At 44.8% G+C, this 17,513-nt stretch overlaps 1 long non-coding RNA gene across 1 annotated transcript; it reads right to left on the reverse strand.

Moving 5' to 3' along the window:
* Positions 1–275: 275 nt before the first annotated feature.
* LOC308591156 lies at positions 276–7,967 on the reverse strand. Its single transcript, XR_014010000.1, has 2 exons — positions 7,690–7,967; positions 276–749 (listed from the first exon to the last, which is right to left on the reverse strand). It is a non-coding gene; the product is annotated as an uncharacterized lncRNA (long non-coding RNA).
* Positions 7,968–17,513: the final 9,546 nt, after the last annotated feature.

Genomic DNA, 17,513 nt, shown 5'->3' on the forward strand with positions numbered 1-17,513 from the left:
GGGATGAAAAGTGAGTGGGATGGGGAGAACAACGAAGAAATTCTAATGCATCACCATCACTTCAAAAAGACGTGGATGTGATCTGGTACTCCAGCATCAATCTGGAGGGGGGAAATCAGTTGAGAATTACATCTGAATACATCGGAAAAAATGACATCTGAATAGACAGCTCAGGGGCCAAGCAGGGATCACCATAAACACCATGGGTGGGAGGAAAGGAGAAGAGAGGACAGTGATTCTTATAACATTTGCATATGCTGATTTAGAAATGAATCTCTTTTTTTAGATAAGATTTATTAATTTTGAAATTTACAAACAATGATCAAACAACCAATAAAAAGAGAATTCCATAGATGCCCCTGAACTTCCCTCCTCCCCTTTGTGGGTCCTTATGTTAACATTTTTCCTCCTGCTTCTTCTCTATTAATCCAAATCTGTTAAATCTCCATTACAAGCAAAGTTCAACATTAAACTGAAAGCATCATTCCCATCCTAATAATAATTTCAATTGTTTACAGTGATTTTTAAGGAAAATAATATATTTTCCCTATTCCTTATTAAAATTTTGGTCTTCCTGCTTTCTAATTCTTCTGGTCATTTTTGCCATTTTGGCATATGCCATCAGTTTAATTTGCCATTCTTCTCTGGTATGTCTTCTTTCCATCTCTGTGCTAGTAACATCCGAGCCACAGTGGTCGTGTACATAAATGGTCTTTTCTGACCCATTGGTATTTCGGCACCCAGAATTCCTAGAAGGAAAGTTTAGGGGTTTTTAAAGGAAATGTTATTTTAAACATTTTTTCCAGTTCATTATATGTCATCTCCAAAAATTTTTTTACTACCGGTACTTTACAAGTCCACCACATGTGATAAAAGTTACCTTCTTTTTCCTTACATTTCCAGCATGTATGTGACCTTGTTTTATACATTTTAGCTAATTTACTAAGAGTTAAGTACCAACAATACCTCATTTTCATACAATTTTCTTTCAAAGTATAACATGCTGTAAACCTCAAGTCTCAGTTCCATAACTTCTGCCATGCTGTAAGTTGCATATTATTTCCGAAGTCCCTCACCCAGTGTATCATAGCTGATGTAACCTGTTTATCTTTTGTATGCATTAATTTATGCATTTTAGAAAGCAACGTAATCTTATTTTCTAACAGCTCTTTTTCAAATTTAGAGGTTTGATTAAAAGAGCGTTTCTGGTCTCCCTTGTCTCTAGGGGGACTGGCAAAAGATCTCTCTGGAACGCTTCCCCTGTTGTTGAGGAGAGCAGGGGAGACTCCTTTAGCAGCTTGCATTCCCATTGCAGGTGCAGCAATGGGTGTTTCGCCACAGGTGCTGCAATGCCTTGGGTTTTAAGAGCGTAATCAGGGAGCAATGGCAAGATGGAGATGGCACTTACCTAACAGCTACAACCACCACTCCACATTCCTTGGCAATATGCCGCAATAATCTCTCGTAGCCATCTAAATGTCAGACAGCTGCAATGCATACAAGATTGATCAAGCCAACCATAGCCCCTTAAACTGTTTGCAGAGAGATGGCCAGTTGATGTCCTAAAGCAAGGGGTAAAGGTAAAGGGTCCCCAGACCATTAGGTGGATCCACCATCGTGGATGACTCTGGGGTTGTGGCGCTCATCTTGCTTTACTGGCCAAGGGAGTTGGCATACAGCTTCCGGGCCATGTGGCCAGCATGACTAAGCCACTTCTGGCAGGGACTGAACAACGGGAGCTCACCCAACACGGGGATTGGAACCGCCGACCTTCTAATCGGCAAGCCCTGGGCTCTGTGGTTTAGACCACAGCGCCACCCGCAAGAGATAGGGGATCCTTTTTTCTCATCCCAGGTCATAGATTCCCCATTAGGAAACTTTTCAGGAGGGCACAGGCCAAGGGTGGCAGGGAGGGCCTGGTGCAAAACAAACAAACAAATTAGGTGTGGCAATGGACAAAGATCTTAGCTTCGTACTGCTGTAGGCTCCTACAAAAGCAGGGCAGACAAGCAAAATATGCAGGATGTGAATGAATCATAGAATCATAGAGCGGGAAGGGATCCCAGGGATCACTTAGTTCAACCCTCTGCAAAGCTGGAATCACAGCTAAAGAATCCCTGACAGATGGCCTTCCAACCTCTGTTTAAAAACCTCCAGTGGAGAGAAAGAAAGAGTTGGACCTTAAGGGTAGGTCGCAACTTTTTCAGCACACCTCTGAAACTTTTTCTCCCCAGCTGGAAAAATCTAATCATCCAAAAATGTAACGCAGCACTGGACTTCCAGTCTGCCAAGGGAGTTATGGGCCTATTCAGTCCCCTTTCCAGGTGCGAACTATCCAGTGATGAAACTAGGCTTTTTTTTCCCACCTGGGTCAAAGACTCACGCACACACACACACACACACACACATATTTATTCATAGAGGGCATAAAAGGTATTTTATTTGAATACAAAGTTTTTAAAAAAATATACAGTGGTACCTCGGGTTAAGAACTTAATTCGTTCTGGAGGTCTGTTCTTAATCTGAAACTGTTCTTAACCTGAGGTACCACTTTAGTACCACTTTAGTTAATGGGGCCTCCTGCTGCCGCCATGCCGCCACCACACAATTTCTGTTCTCATCCTGAAGCAAAGTTCTTAACTCGAGATACTATTTCTGGGTTAGCGGAGTCTGTAACCTGAAGCATCTGTAACCTGAGGTACCATTGTATTACACAACAATATATTCAACATAACCTATAACAAGAAGTTTCAAGCCCTCATACTGAGCTTCCCTCCTCTCTGCACCCAGAGCCCCAAGCTAGGACATTTCTCTATCATCATTTCTGCCTTATATTCTCTTCAGCCTCACTCCCACTAAACCACCTAGAGATGGGTCCGAGTTAAAGCCGGCACTCAACTGAAGAAATCTGAGATGATCCGACATCTGTCATCTCCCCAGGTCAAGGACCCAGATGATCAGGCAAGGCCAAAGAATTGTAGAATTGTGGAGTTGGAGGGGAAGAAGAAGAAGAGTTTGGATTTGATATCCTGCTTTATCACTACCCAAAGGAGTCTCAAAAGTGGCTAACATTCTCCTTTCCCTTCCTCCCCCACAACAAACACTCTGTGAGGTGAGTGAGGCTGAGAGACTTCAGAGAAGTGTGACTAGCCCAAGGTCACCCAGCAGCTGCATGTGGAAGGGTGGGGAAGCGAACCCAGTTCACCAGATTACGAGTCCACCGCTCCTAACCACTACACCACACTGGCTCTCCCCACACTGGGGACCCTGAGATTCATCCAGTTCAATCCACAGTGCTGAGGGGGCCCACCCTTGATGCTTTTCACACGTTGCTTCTGGATCCTGGTTGGATCTAGTCTGATTCTCTGTGCTTGACCTTGTTTGGTTCTGGGGTTCTGCTGTATTTGGGCTATGACCCTGCCTGCACTGGCGAGAGGCTTGCATCTTCTGGGATCTGAGAATAACCAGAGAAGCATAACATTATCCACATATGCAGAAAACCTAGGTTTCATGTGTGTGTCCTCTAGACATTTAAAAATATATATTTACAGTTAAACCAAGTAACATTTCCTTGTTACATCTGGAAACAGCACAGGCAGAGGAAAGGTAGAAGCTCTAATGTGGGTGCTGTGGTGGGAGGTTCCCATCCTATGAGACGCACTGGGGGAGGGTCTCACCTGATTAGCTCTCCCAATCAGTTAGTCCCCCATTTATTTCTTCATTCACTGCCTGGTGTCAAAATCCAGGCATCTACCTGTCGGCATCCTTCAGGGGACGAGATGCTAGCTGGCTAGCCCCCAGCTGGATCATGCCCTTCCAGCCGTGATGATCCCCCAACCTCTGGTGCGACGTAAATCAGCGACTCAGACTTCAAAGCCTGAGCACACTATATCAGCAGAGCATACTGCGCAAACAGAAGTGGTGTGAGGCTTGTGGAAACATATTAACAAGCTACAGATTTATTGAGTATAAATCAGGACAAAGGAAACATGTCATCTCTTGTCTCCTCAGAGTGAGTCAAAAGCAAAACCTACACACAATGGAAGTTCCCAGCAAACTGTGCTGGAATGTAAACAGACATGTGACGTGTAACAATCTCACACGTCTGCAAGTTATGGTGGAATTGAATTTTCCAACATCCTCCCCCTTTCCATGTAACCTGCGATGCAGTATTTCAACCTAACTGCAACTGTTGTACATATACCTGTTCCCTGTTAACAACTTTAGACAACAGGAATTTCGTTTCCTGGCATGTAGGACACCTGAATGAGTCCTTTCTGAATAGACTCCTTTGCACGATGTAACTATCTGCAAGTACTTGGTTCTTTGCTTGCAACTCTCTGAAGCTAGCAAAGCCAAACAGGACCTGTTGCCTTTATAAACCTGTAAAGGACATGTCACATTAACCCTGACGTCCTGAAACAGTTGCAACAACCATTTACAATCCATAAGTGAATAGCACAGTACATTGAGTTCAGTTTCACAAGAACTCAGGCTCACTATTGTCTGCTTCTTGCACAACCAGTCAAACAGACACTGGTTGTACATGTAGCACACCCTGGAATTGCTTGTGCCATCTGTGGTGTCACTTCCAAAACTTGCATCTGCAAACATCTCAAGACCCCTAGACTTCTGACTAGTGATCCTGAGTCTGTAGTGCATGTAACAATTTCAAACGTCTGCAACTTAAGGTGGAATGGAATTTTCCAACACTACCACCCACCCTTGTCTCTATCCCCCTCCTCACTTTCCTGCCTTGCAGATCCCTGCAGCCCTGGGACTCCCCTTCACCCAAAGGCACAGTGATTGGGCCCAGTAGCTCATGCAGTGTTCAGGAGAGACAGAAGCCACTTCGCTCTGGCCAGGAACCTGGCAGGAAAGGAATTGTTGAGGTCAAAGGTGATGCAAGGCCATGGAAAGGACTGGGGGTGGGGGGAGAAAATACTATTTCCTCTGCAAGATTATACCTCCTTCCCACATTCCTTTCCTATCCTTAATTTTAATCTTTAGAAGGCCAAGCTGCAGGATTGTCTCTGCAAGCCGAAGCCGAGGAGGAACTGCACCCAAACGAATGGTGGTTTGCAGCGGCGTAGCGTGGGTTATCAGCACCCGGGGCAAGGCAAGTAATTTGCACCCCCAAACCCGGGGCAAGGCAAGTAATTTGCGCCCCCTAACCCCTAACCATGGTCATTAATACTGACGGCTCTACTCTGGGGCAAACGTCGTGGTGACTACTGCCCTCCGTGGTGTTGTTTTTGCAATTAAAGGACCCCTGCCTCAAATAAAGCATCTTGGGGATTGGGGACTGGGATTTGCCAAGGGAGCTGGAAATTGCAGTTCAGTGGCGGGTCAGGGGGAGAGGGTCCCGTCCGCGTCTGGGTGCCGCGGGCCCCTTTGCGTCAAGACGCGCATCTTTGGGCGTCGCGGCGCAGCCTTCTCAGTCTCCCTCCCTGGCCCGGCTAGTCCCGACGCGGCTTCTTTCTGGCGCGGGGAGGGGGCTTCTTTCTGGCGCGGGGAGGGGGCGGCTCTGGGGCCAGTGCGTCGGCCGGCCTCCGGCGCTGGTGAGGGGGGGCCCCGTCGGGGCGGGTGGGCGGTCTGGGCGCGCAGGCACTAGAGCGCCGCCGATGGTGCATTTGGCGGGCTGTGCGCATCCAGACAGCGACCCGAGCCTGGGCGGCGTGGCGCTTGGTGCCGGAGCCTCCGCCCGCAGCGCCCCGTCGGGAGACCCGGCCGGAAGGAGCCTCGAGCCGGCTGTCGGACGCGGTTGAAGCAGCCAGGGCGGCATGGCAGGCGGCGTGCACCCCCTGCACCCCCCACGCTACGCCACTGCTCTCTGCCCCACCGCCAGGCTTCGGAGCAGCCTTCCGAAGGCTGGCGGCGGGAGGAGGTCTCTCCGCCTGGACAGTGGGGTTCCTGCTTCCTCAAGGAGGGCCGGCCAAACGCGTGCCCCCCCCCCAAATGTTGCGCCCGGTGCGGCTGGCACCCCTGGCACCCCCCACGCTACGCCACTGGTGGTTTGGCCGGGGTGGGTGTGTGGCCTGTGGCAGGGAAGGGGTCACTGACATTTGCTTCCCCTGTGATGAAAATAGAAGGTTGAGAGGTAAAGCTCAGCAAAGATACTGGGAGAGTTGGTGAAACAATTCTAACTGGCGCCCTCTGGAGGCCTCACCCTGCACAAAATTCCTGGCTAAACGCCCATAGTTTTGGCACCACACCTGTTGACAGACAGTTTCAAGGCCTCCCTCCTCTCCCTTCTTAAAGTTCTGTATGTTTAAACCAGACTTGGACAAATCAACCCTTCAGATAGAAGCCTGTCCTCTAATAGCCCTTCAAACTGAGGGCTGTCTTCTGTGAAACAAGCTACATGGCCACTCTCAAATCATAGAATCATAGAATTGTAGAGTTGGAAGGGACCCTGAGAATAATCTAGTAATTCTAGTTCAATGTCCTACAATGTAGCAATATACAGTTTCCACATAGGGGGACTGAACTTGCAACCTTGGCATTATCAGCACCACGCTCTAACCACCTGAGCTATTCAGGCTGCAACCTTTCCTCATACACAAACTCAACACTCTAACACCCTTAACTTGGGATGATAACATATCCATTTTTACCTATGCAGGTGCTTCCCAAACATATTGGGTTGTAGCCAACTAAGCCCTACTCAGAGCAGACCCACTGGAATGAACAGACTCAAGTTAGCTGTGCCTGTTAACTTTAGTGGGTCAACCCTGAGTAGGACTGGCACTGATGAGTTTTGAAGTGAACATGATAGTCAGTAGTAGGGTGTGCTGATGACAATATTCATTTCCGACACCCATTTGGTGCTCTGGAAAACAACCTGATTTGTCTTGGACTGATTTGATTAGGGGGCTGTCTGATTTAGCTCAGGAATGAATCTGAATCCCAATGGAGTTAACAGAAGTTTTACGCTTCCTCATTGTTATGGCAACTTTTATTATTTTTTAAAAATGGTTATAACTGCTTCTAGATGAAATTTGCAGGCTCATTGGGGGATGAAAAATATTCACTAAATTCCAAACAAATAGGTCTAGGGGATTTTGCACTGGGCTCCCTAATTGTTGTCCTGCCAGCAAGCGAAGACTGTTTTATTCTTGATAAGTTTTTGGGAACTAAGGAAAACTCTTTTAATAGTGTAGTGCTGTTTTTATTATCTGTATTTTAATAGATTTGATTTTTTTGGGGGGGTTAATTCTATAGTTTAATTACTTTTAAATGATAGTCTTTCGCACCTTTTTAGCTTTTTTGTATTTTATCTATGGTTTTCATATTAACAAAACAAATCAGAACAACAGAAAATTCCCCTATATAATTCTTTTGGTTGCAACCCAGCATATCCAGGACAAGCAGCAAATCCAGCAATATAACCTGCAGCAACTAAAACGCTACTTCAACAAAAACAACAAACCAGCTGGAAAATACCTTTTCAAACAAAATGAAATACCGTATTTTTTTGCACCATAACACTCACTTTTTTCCTCCTAAAAAGTAAGGGGAAATGTCTGTGCGTGTTATGGAGGGAATGCCTACGGGTGGCATGCCTACGGATTTTCCTCCTCTAAAAACTACGTGTGTGTTATGGTCGGGTGCGTGTTATAGAGCGAAAAATACGGTAAATTTGCAGTTAAAGCCTGCATTAAATAACATAGGAATTAAGGCTCTTACCTTCATGCAAGCCTCTGAAAAGCTAGAGCTGAATGATGGTGAGGGCAGGGCAGGCAAAGAGTGAGGGTTTTTTAAAACATTGGATCCCTTGCCACTCTGGTTGTTTCTGAGGCACATCTGCCAGTCCCAGTCTCTCCAATCCAGTCCAGTTCCTGAGACTCCACAGGGTTACAGTCATCCCACTCCTGACCCCAAACTTTTGGAGAAGTTTAAAAAGGGGTTCCTAGACTGAAGGTATCCCTCTCAGAAACCCAAAAGAAAATGATGCAAGCTCCGAGTGAAAAGATTGCTGAAATACAAATGTGCGTAGGGACAGCCTCAACATTCAGGAGGTGGCTGCAGAGAACCACATCCAAAACAATATATTTTTTAATACACTTCCAGATTACTAGTCACCCATCAAAGGATTTCAGCAATCTTAATAGTTGCAACACAATGTCACAATCTTAATCACAATCTTATGGTTGCAACACAACGTCACAATCTTAATAGTTGCAACACAATGTCAACATTCTGAACCAGCTCTCATCATAATGTCCTGCCATTTCACAGTCTTTCTTTATTAAGATTTTGACTAATTTTCCTATTCATTAAATGTCTCCTAGTATCCTCTTTCATCTGTCTACAAAACAATTCAGGGTTAATCACAATTGTCATGCCTGGATTATTCTCTTTTCATGCACACAGTGGCCATGATTCCTAGAATTTATTCTTTGCAGTGCTCTGGAATGGACATTAGGGTTGCCATCTGAAGGCAGCCCTGTTTGGGGATGTTTTTAATGACTGATGTTTTAATGTATTTTTAATCTTTTGTTGGAAGCTGCCTAGAGTGGCTTGGGAAACCCAACCAGATGGGCAGGGTATAAATAATAAATTATTATTATTATTATTATTATTATTATTATTATTATTATTATTATTATTATTATTATTATACATCCAGAATTTCCTGGACAAAGCTGGAATAGAGCAGTCAAAAGAAGGGTCTGGGTGGAAATCACTTAAATGTCTGTGAAAATCTGGACCTATGGCAACCCTCGGAAGTCATGATTTTGCTGAATTACCTTAAAAATAGCTCAAAAACTTCATCATCATCATCATAATAATCATCATCATTATAATTATTCTGAGATTTTGCGAAAACAGCTCAACAACTTTGCCAAAAAGAGTTCAACAGCTTTTGTATCTGGATTTTCACTTTTTGAAATATGGCAAACTTGACGGACATTCACTATGTACAGTACTTGTTCTGTACTGTAAAAGGCAGGCAAGCACAGGCCTTTTCAGTTTAGCTAGGTCATAGGCTCAAAACAAAATGGAATCATCATCAAAATGATGCACTTTTATGAAATTGCTCTTCTCTCCAGCGCTTACATTTCTGGTGAGGCATCAAATTGTCTCCTTTATTGGAGCACCCCCTGGTGAGCAAGTGTAAGAATTACAGGCGGGCCTTCCACGCTCTGCCTTGATAGGTTTGCACTGGAAGTGTGCATCAAGGCAGATTGGTGGGCACCTTTCTCAGCCACCCTCTTCACTTACATAGATGACACTGGCCGCATCCCAAGGGAATGGGGAACAGCCATAATAGTTCCAATCTATAAAAAGGGCAACAGAGGGGACCCAGGAAATTATAGGCCGATTAGCCTATTAAGTGTGATTAGTAAACTCTACTCAAAGCACCACCTTAATAAGTTTACAGAATGGCTAGAGAATGAAGATATCCTGGCCAATAGAACAACCGGGCTTCAGACCCGGAAGGTCCACGACAGATCACTGCCTAATGTTACAACATCTCATTGACAAATACAAATCAGGAGGGCATGCCTCACTATACGCAGCCTTTGTTGACCTAAAAGCAGCCTTTGATACAGTCTCCAGAACCAGACTCTGTGACAGACTACAGGGTACCAATATAGATAGAAGGCTCCTGCTCTTAATTCAGGCACTGCATGCAAACACGGCTCTTAGAGTCAGGTGCAGCCGCCTAGGACACCTATTAAAACCTTCAAAGGAGTCAGGCATGGAGGCCTATTGGCCCCTCTACTATTTACCTTGCCAATAAAGGTCCGTATAGTAAAAGCTATGGTTTTCCCAGTAGTGAGGTATGGAAGTGAGAGCTGGACCATGAAGAAGGCTGATCGCCGAAGAATTGATGCTTTTGAATTATGGTGCTGGAGGAGACTCTTGAGAGTCCCATGGACTGCAAGAAGATCAAACCTATCCATTCTTAATGAAATCAGCCCTGAGTGCTCACTGGAAGGACAGATCCTGAAGCTGAGGCTCCAATACTTTGGCCACCTCATGAGAAGAGAAGACTCCCTGGAAAAGACCCTGATGTTGGGAAAGATGGAGGGCACAAGGAGAAGGGGACGACAGAGGACGAGATGGTTGGATAGTGTTCTCGAAGCTACCAGCATGAGTCTGACCAAACTGCGGGAGGCAGTGGAAGACAGGAGTGCCTGGCGTGCTCTGGTCCATGGGGTCACGAAGAGTCGGACATGACTATACAACTAAACAACAACAACAATTTAATTTCTATCTAAATAACTTAGTATCTGCACTCAATGACTCAGAACTCCACCCGCCGAAGCTCGCAAATCGGCATATTTCAGTCCTGCTATATGCCGATGATGCAGTAATTCTATCTAGAACCCCCATTGGACTCAAAAGAGCACTAAGAAAGTTCACAGCATACTGTGAATCTGAATGTCTCAAAATCAACTATCAAAAGACCAAGATACTCGCTTTTGGGGGAAAACCAAAGCTTAGAAGCTGGGAACTCCAAGGCCATAAATTAGAACAAGTCACAAACTACAAGTATCTAGGAATGGTGGTACAGGCCTCAGGAACCAATAAACTACACATAAACTCCATCGGGAGTTCAGTGGGAAAAAACACAAATTGTATCCTTAAATTCTTCAGAGCACAAGGGGGCTTCTTTGTCCCCGCAGCTCTAAAATTATACAAGGCCAAAACTTTGGCACAACTCCTTTATGGTTCCTTTTTGGGTCTGCCTTCCTCTGCTTTCTCCCCCCTTGAGAGAGTTCAATCTAGACTTCTTAGAGCTCTCCTACAAGTCCCCAGATGTGTCTCAAACGCATGGGTTAGATTGGAAATGGGGGTGATGAGAGTGGAGGCTAGCATCTGCCTAACATCAATCTACTAATGGCTGACATTGAGTCTGCTCCCCCGAGGGATAGCCCCATTGATCCTCTGCGACCAATTCCAGTCAGGCTGGCAGACTGCAGTCCTGAACACCCTCCAGAAACTGGGTTTTGCCCCTCAAGCCCTTCTAAGTCTGGCTTGGGCCAGGCAAAAGCTACAGTCAGGCAAAGAATATTAGACACCAAGAGACAACAGGACTGCGCAAGGTGCCCCGACTATAAAATTGGAGAAATTGAGAGATATATAGCCGCACTGGCAGCATATCTCTTCTTTCTCGTATCTAGAAATGCAAGAAGGGCCTTTACACTCGCCAGAAGCTCGGCTCTTCCCTCTCCGGTCCTGGATGGAGCCTATGCTCAGAGATTTTGCACCTGTCCTTTGGGAGAGATAGGAAGCCCAGAACACTTGTTCTTTAGATGTCCCTTTTATGAAGAGGCACGTAATAAGATGATTGATTTCCTACTGGTGAGGCTCGCCGACCTCCCGCAAAAGCAAATATTTGACCTTTTGCTGTTAGGCAAAGATCAGAAGATGACTTGGATGGTCGCCAGATTCTGTGTACATATCTGTAGGCGCAGACCATCGGCCAATTCAAAATAGTCCGGCATGAAAATCCCCAAACTCGGTTCCATGGGTGACTGTGAGTCAACTCCCTGGGATAGTTTATTGTTGTACATTGTTTCTAAATTTATTGTTGTACATTGTTTTAATTGTCTGTTTTAACCATATTTGCACATAAGTTTCTAATGCTGTGAGTGTCCTCTATTTCAGAGGCTTCTACTCTGCAGCCTCTTATAGTTGTTTTAACTGTGACTCTTTTAGTTCTTATGCTCTTACAGTTGTTTTAACTGCATGTTTTTATTTGTTTTTAGTTCTTATCTGTTTTAATTATCAGTTTTTATCCATCCATTATCCGTGTTTAATCTTGTATTTTATTCAGATGTTTTATCCTATGCTTGTTTCTTTGTCCTCATTTGCTCTAACAATTATCAGTTTTTTAAAAAATCCTAACTGCTATTTTATTTATATGGGGGTTTTTTTTGTCTGTGTGTGTCTGTGTGTGTGTTTTGTTTTTTATCCTGGTCTGTGACTGTAATAAAGTTCATTCAAGTGTGCATCAATGCATTTTTTGGTGGCATGGTTGTTTTCACAACCTGCAAAAGGGCATACACACACACACACACATATATATATATGGGTGGACGCGGGTGGCACTGTGGGTAAAACCTCAGTGCCTAGGACTTGCCGATCGTATGGTCGGCGGTTCGAATCCCCATGGCGGGGTGAGCTCCCGTCGTTCGGTCCCAGCTCCTGCCCACCTAGCAGTTCGAAAGCACTCTTAAGTGCAAGTAGATAAATAGGGACCGCTTTATAGCGGGAAGGTAAACGGCGTTTCCGTGTGCTGCGCTGGTGCTGGCTCGCCAGAGCAGCTTCGTCACGTTGGCCACGTGACCCAGAAGTATCTTCGGACGGCGCCGACTCACGGCCTCTAGAGCGAGATGAGCACGCAACCCTAGAGTGGGACACAACTGGCCCGTACGGGCAGGGGTACCTTTACCTTTATATAAAAACACTGAAACACTGTGCAAAGAATGAATCCTGATGAAACATATATATATATAAAACTAAATCCAACTTAAATCCTGCACAGCATAGTAGGGTTACCACCTGTCCTGTATAAAATAAGAATATCCCATATTCCAGTGTAAAATGCTATATCCAATACTGATATAGTTTTGTCTTGTATTTCAGGTCCCCCTCCCTCTCTCTTTCTCTGTCGAGTTAGGGATCCTCTCCAATGCATGTCTTTGAAAGGGTGTGTGAAAGGTCACGTATTTAAGCTCTGCGTAGCCAAGAAAAGATTTGCAAATTCATGTGTATGTGTGTGCACCGTGTGTGTGTGTGTGTGTGTGTGTGTGTAACAAATTCCAGAGGGAACATCCTTTGGGCTGCAATAGATTGTAATGGATTGCTTTGAAGTCACTTCAGCACCAGATTAAAAAATAAAATAGAATCGGCACCCGTTGTTGTTGTTGTTGTTGTTGTTGTTAATAATTGATAATGGATAATGGATAATGGATAATGGATAATGGATAATGGATAATGGATAATGGATAATGGATAATGGATAATTGATAATTGATAATTATGATAATGATAATAATAATGGTAAGAAGAAGAAGCCACCACATCAAACACAATAAAACATCGGACATTAAAAACTTCCCTATAGAGGGCTGCCTTCAGGTGTCTTCTTTGTCTGATAGTTTGCTTGACATCTGACAGGAGGGCGTTCTGCAGGTCGGGCATGACTACTGAAAAGGCCCTCTGCCTGGTTTCCTGTAACCTCATTTCTCACAGTGAGGGAACCACCAGAAGGCCCTCGGAGCTGGACCTCCATGTCTGGGATGAAAGATGGGGGTGAAGATGCTCTTTCAGGTATACAGGGCCGAAGCCATTTATGACTTTAAAGGTCAGCACCAACACTTTGAATTGTGCTCAGAAAGATACTGGGAGCCAATGTAGGTATTTTAAGGCTGGTGTTGTGTTATATGTGTTATAAACAGTTTTGCTGGGTAATCACTGAAGGTGCTTTAGAGACTGAAGGACACAACATATTTGCTTTCATCACTGCTGTGTGGTAGGCTATGTGACCATACCTCAGCCAGCGTGGTGTGGTGGTTAAGAGCAGTGGACTCGTAATCTGGTGAACCGGGTTTGATTCCCTGCTCCTCCACATGAAGCTGCTAGGTGACCTTGGGCTAGTCACACTTCTCTGAAGTCTCTCAGCCCCTCACCTCACAGAGTGTTTGTTGTGGGGGAGGAAGGTAAAAGGAGATTCTTAGCCGCTTTGAGACTCCTTTGGGTAGTGATAAAGTGGGTTATCATATCCAAACTCCTCCTCCTCCTCCTCCTCCTCCTCCTCTTCTTCTTTTCTCTTGGATTCTTGCAGAGACTTATGCCACCTGCCCTTTGGCGTAATCATGCCCGTTTTATTGCCCAGGGCTGCTCAGAAATCTAAGGAGCTTCCTGGAGTCCTCAAGATGCTTCGGCGCAATAATGTCAACGACCCACTCCATCCCAACATTCCACACTGAAGCTAGGGTCTCAAAAGGAGCACCAGTTGTGCTGCCTGGAAAATACCTCAGAGCCTTCAGAAATCCCTGAGGTTTCATCCATTTCTCCGGTGGACTACCTTTACTAGTTCACCACCCCTCTGAGGAGAGTCAGTCACAACCAATCCATACCTCGCCATGAGGTGATCCTTCCATGACAAATAGGGCTGTGCACTGGATTCCGGACAGAGCCCAGATCTCAAATCAAATTGGCCCAGTTTGATCCCCTAGGCCAGGTTGACTGACCCAATGTATCTACGTTAATTTCCAACAACTGCAATCCTTAAAAACATGTTTACATTTTCATCTAGGTGAACTTTTGGTCCATTAAACCCTGCTGCTTTATGTCCACATAATTCAGGGATAATGGCATGTTGACCTGGTTGTACAGCATCTAATCTTCAATTAAGGGCAGGAATATCTTCCAGACGGAGCAGTCGGAATTGCCCAATGCTGTCTTTTCAGATAAAGGCCATTGGAATTATGAGGGCTATTCCTAGGTTCCTCCCTTGTTTGTTTCAGTATTGTCTCTTCAGGTTTTCTGCACCAGCTCTGCAGACTCTGATGGAGGAAGAACCGTTTTTCTGTTCATTCTGTTTTCTGTTGTAGTCTTGATTTCTTATTCTTCTGATAAGTTTCACCATTTCTGCATACTCCATTGGTTTTTGTATCCAATCTTCTTTTGTTGGGGCCTCTTCATCCTTCCACTTTTGGGCAAATAATATTCTTGCAGCTGTAGTTGCATACATAAATAAATTTCTCTACTGTTTGGGTAGTTCTAATCTTATAATTTCAAAAAGAAAAGTTTCTTTCTGGGTTTTTTAAATGAATGTTATCTTTTTCAATTCATTATATATCATTTTCCAGTAAGCTTTAACCTTATTACAAGACCACCACATGTGAAAAAGGTGCTTTTTTCTCTTTACATTTCCAACATCTATTTGACTTTTATTTATACATTTTTTGCCCCATTTACTAGGTGTTCGGTACCATCTATATAACATTATAATTTTCTCTTAAACCGTAACATGCTGTAAATTTTATATCCATATATATTTGCAATTCATTTTTACTCTCGTCATTCATGTTTTTTTTACCAGGAGCTTGGTTTTATCTTGGTTAATCTTAAGACCTGCTATTTCTCCAAAAACTTTTATCTCTCCTAATGCTTTCAGAATTGACACTATTGGTTCTTCTACAGAAATCACCGCCTCATCTGCAAATGCTTTTGATTTGTATTGTCTCTGTCTCACCCGGGACTCTCTTATATCTGGTGCTATTTAATATTGACATCAGTGGTGTGTGGTCAATGGACTAAGGGGACTAGGCTAGTCCCCTAAATGTTCCCCTGGTGTCTCCTTGGAAAGAGGCAGGAGGACGCCAACATCCTTTTAGAGCCCTGGCACTTTCAGGGACCATTCTGAGGAGGGCTGCACCAAGGAAGAATGGTGGGAGCCACCCCTCACACTGATCCTGAATCTTCTCAGGAGCAGGAGGACAGTATAGATTTGGAACAGTGGTTTGCAGAGGGGCATAGTTCAGAAGGCAGAAGCTGGGATACACTGGATGGAGAACAGCTAGCAGAAGAAACACCAGAAGAGAGAGAGAGTTAACAGATTCACAGTCTCTAGATAGCATCCACCCGCCTCCCCCTAACTCCCTTTGTGCTGCAAAAGGGGCAGAGACTCAGAGTGACCAACTCATAGCTAAGAGTGGCAAGCTCGGAGCCACTAGCTTGGTGTTAATTGTAAATAAACGTACCATAAAACTGCCAGAGACTGATTCATTCTTACCGGAGCTTGCTTGCCTGCCTGAGATCATTACAATTACATAAGGAAACAGAATCACATACCGTCCAACATGCAAAGCAGGACATTCCATCCTATCAAGCCTGCCTGATCTCCACAGTTTATCAGAATAGACACAAATTATAAAACTCCACACATAGCTCAGCAGATGAGCAGAGGGCTAGGTTTCCCCTAAATTTCTGTGGGAGAAGATTACACAAGAATATAACACAACCTCCCATCCCACCCATTTCCTCCATCCTTCTGACTCATTTAGTGTTGGCGTTACAATCTGCATTAAATGTATACCTGCACCACAACTGCATGAATTAGTCTGGGCCACATCCGTTTGTGGTGACGAAAATGTGATATGTTTGTCTTTAATGATTTAGGTGTTCTTTGTACACATGTACACCTATGAAAATTTCTTGTCTTTTTCCATGCTCCTGGTGAACACCATGTAATTGGGGAGAGGTCCCTATTTTACTAATGGCCACTATTGGAACATGCACTGCAGAAGCAGCTGGATTTCAGAAAAATTAAGAATTCCCCACTGATTTTTGCTTCCCTGTGGCTGCTGAAAACGGGGGGGGGGGGGCTCTCCTTGAGCATGGCAAAAGGGAGGCAGTCCAGAAGGGCTCTAAATGTGGAAACTGCTACCTCTTCATGTTACCTATGCTTCTCTTACAGATTATCACCAAGAAAAAGAGCGAGGAGAGTTGCCCAGCCCTCAGCTATGCCACACTCAGCTAGCTATCAGTAGAGAAAGCTGAAAACCCAGATGCTCCCGAGCCAGATTCAAGTTGTACTTTGCACAGAAACCATGTGTCTGAGTGATCATGAGCAAGGACAGTGAAGGCAAACAGAAGACTGCTGTGGACACAGAATACCCGAGTGATTGCACTGATGGATCATGACTTTGATGCACAAATAAGACATGGGTGGAGAGCTCAGGTGGGGGGCAATTCCATAAGTTCACCTGGTGAAGCAGACAGATGAGATTCCCTTCCACTTGATAATAATAATATTTTTTATTTATACCCCGCCGTCCCCAGCCAAGGCCGGGCTCAGGGCAGCTAACAAGCAATAATAAAAACAAGTTGAATGAATGCAGCTTAAAAACAAGATTAAAATACAACAATTAAAATATTGAAACATTAAAATATTAAAATATTAAAATGCAGCCTCATCACAGGAGGAGAAAGGAAAAGGAAAAAGAAAGAGGGGGAGGGAATCAAATTGGCTCCAAGTCAAAGGCCAGGTGGAACAACTCTGTCTTACAGGTCCTGTGGAAAGAAATCAGATCCTGCAGGGCCCTGGTCTCATGAGGCAGAGCATTCCACCAGGTCGGAGCCAGTGTTGAAAAGGCCCTGGCTCTGATTGAAGCTAATCTAACTTCCTTAGGGCCCGGGACCACTAGGGTGTTGCTATTTATGGACCTTGAGGCTCTCCATGGGGCATACCGGGAGAGGCAGTCCCATAGATATGAGGGTCCTAGGCTGTGAAAAGCTTTAAAGGTCAAAACCAACACCTTAAATCTTACCCTGTACTCCACCAGGAGCCAATGAAGCTGGAAAAGCACTGGGTGAATATGCTCCCATGGCAGAGACCCCGCGAGGAGCCTCGCTGCTGCATTCTGCACCCACTGGAGTTTCTGGGACAGCTTCAAGGGCAGCCCCGCATAGAACGAATTATAGTAGTCAAGCCTGGAGGTGACCGTCGCATGGATCACTGTGGCCAGGTCGGGGCGGGAAAG

The sequence above is a fragment of the Podarcis bocagei genome (genome assembly GCF_964188305.1).
Source record: "Podarcis bocagei genome assembly, chromosome: 7".
Taxonomy (NCBI): Eukaryota; Metazoa; Chordata; class Lepidosauria; order Squamata; family Lacertidae; genus Podarcis; species Podarcis bocagei.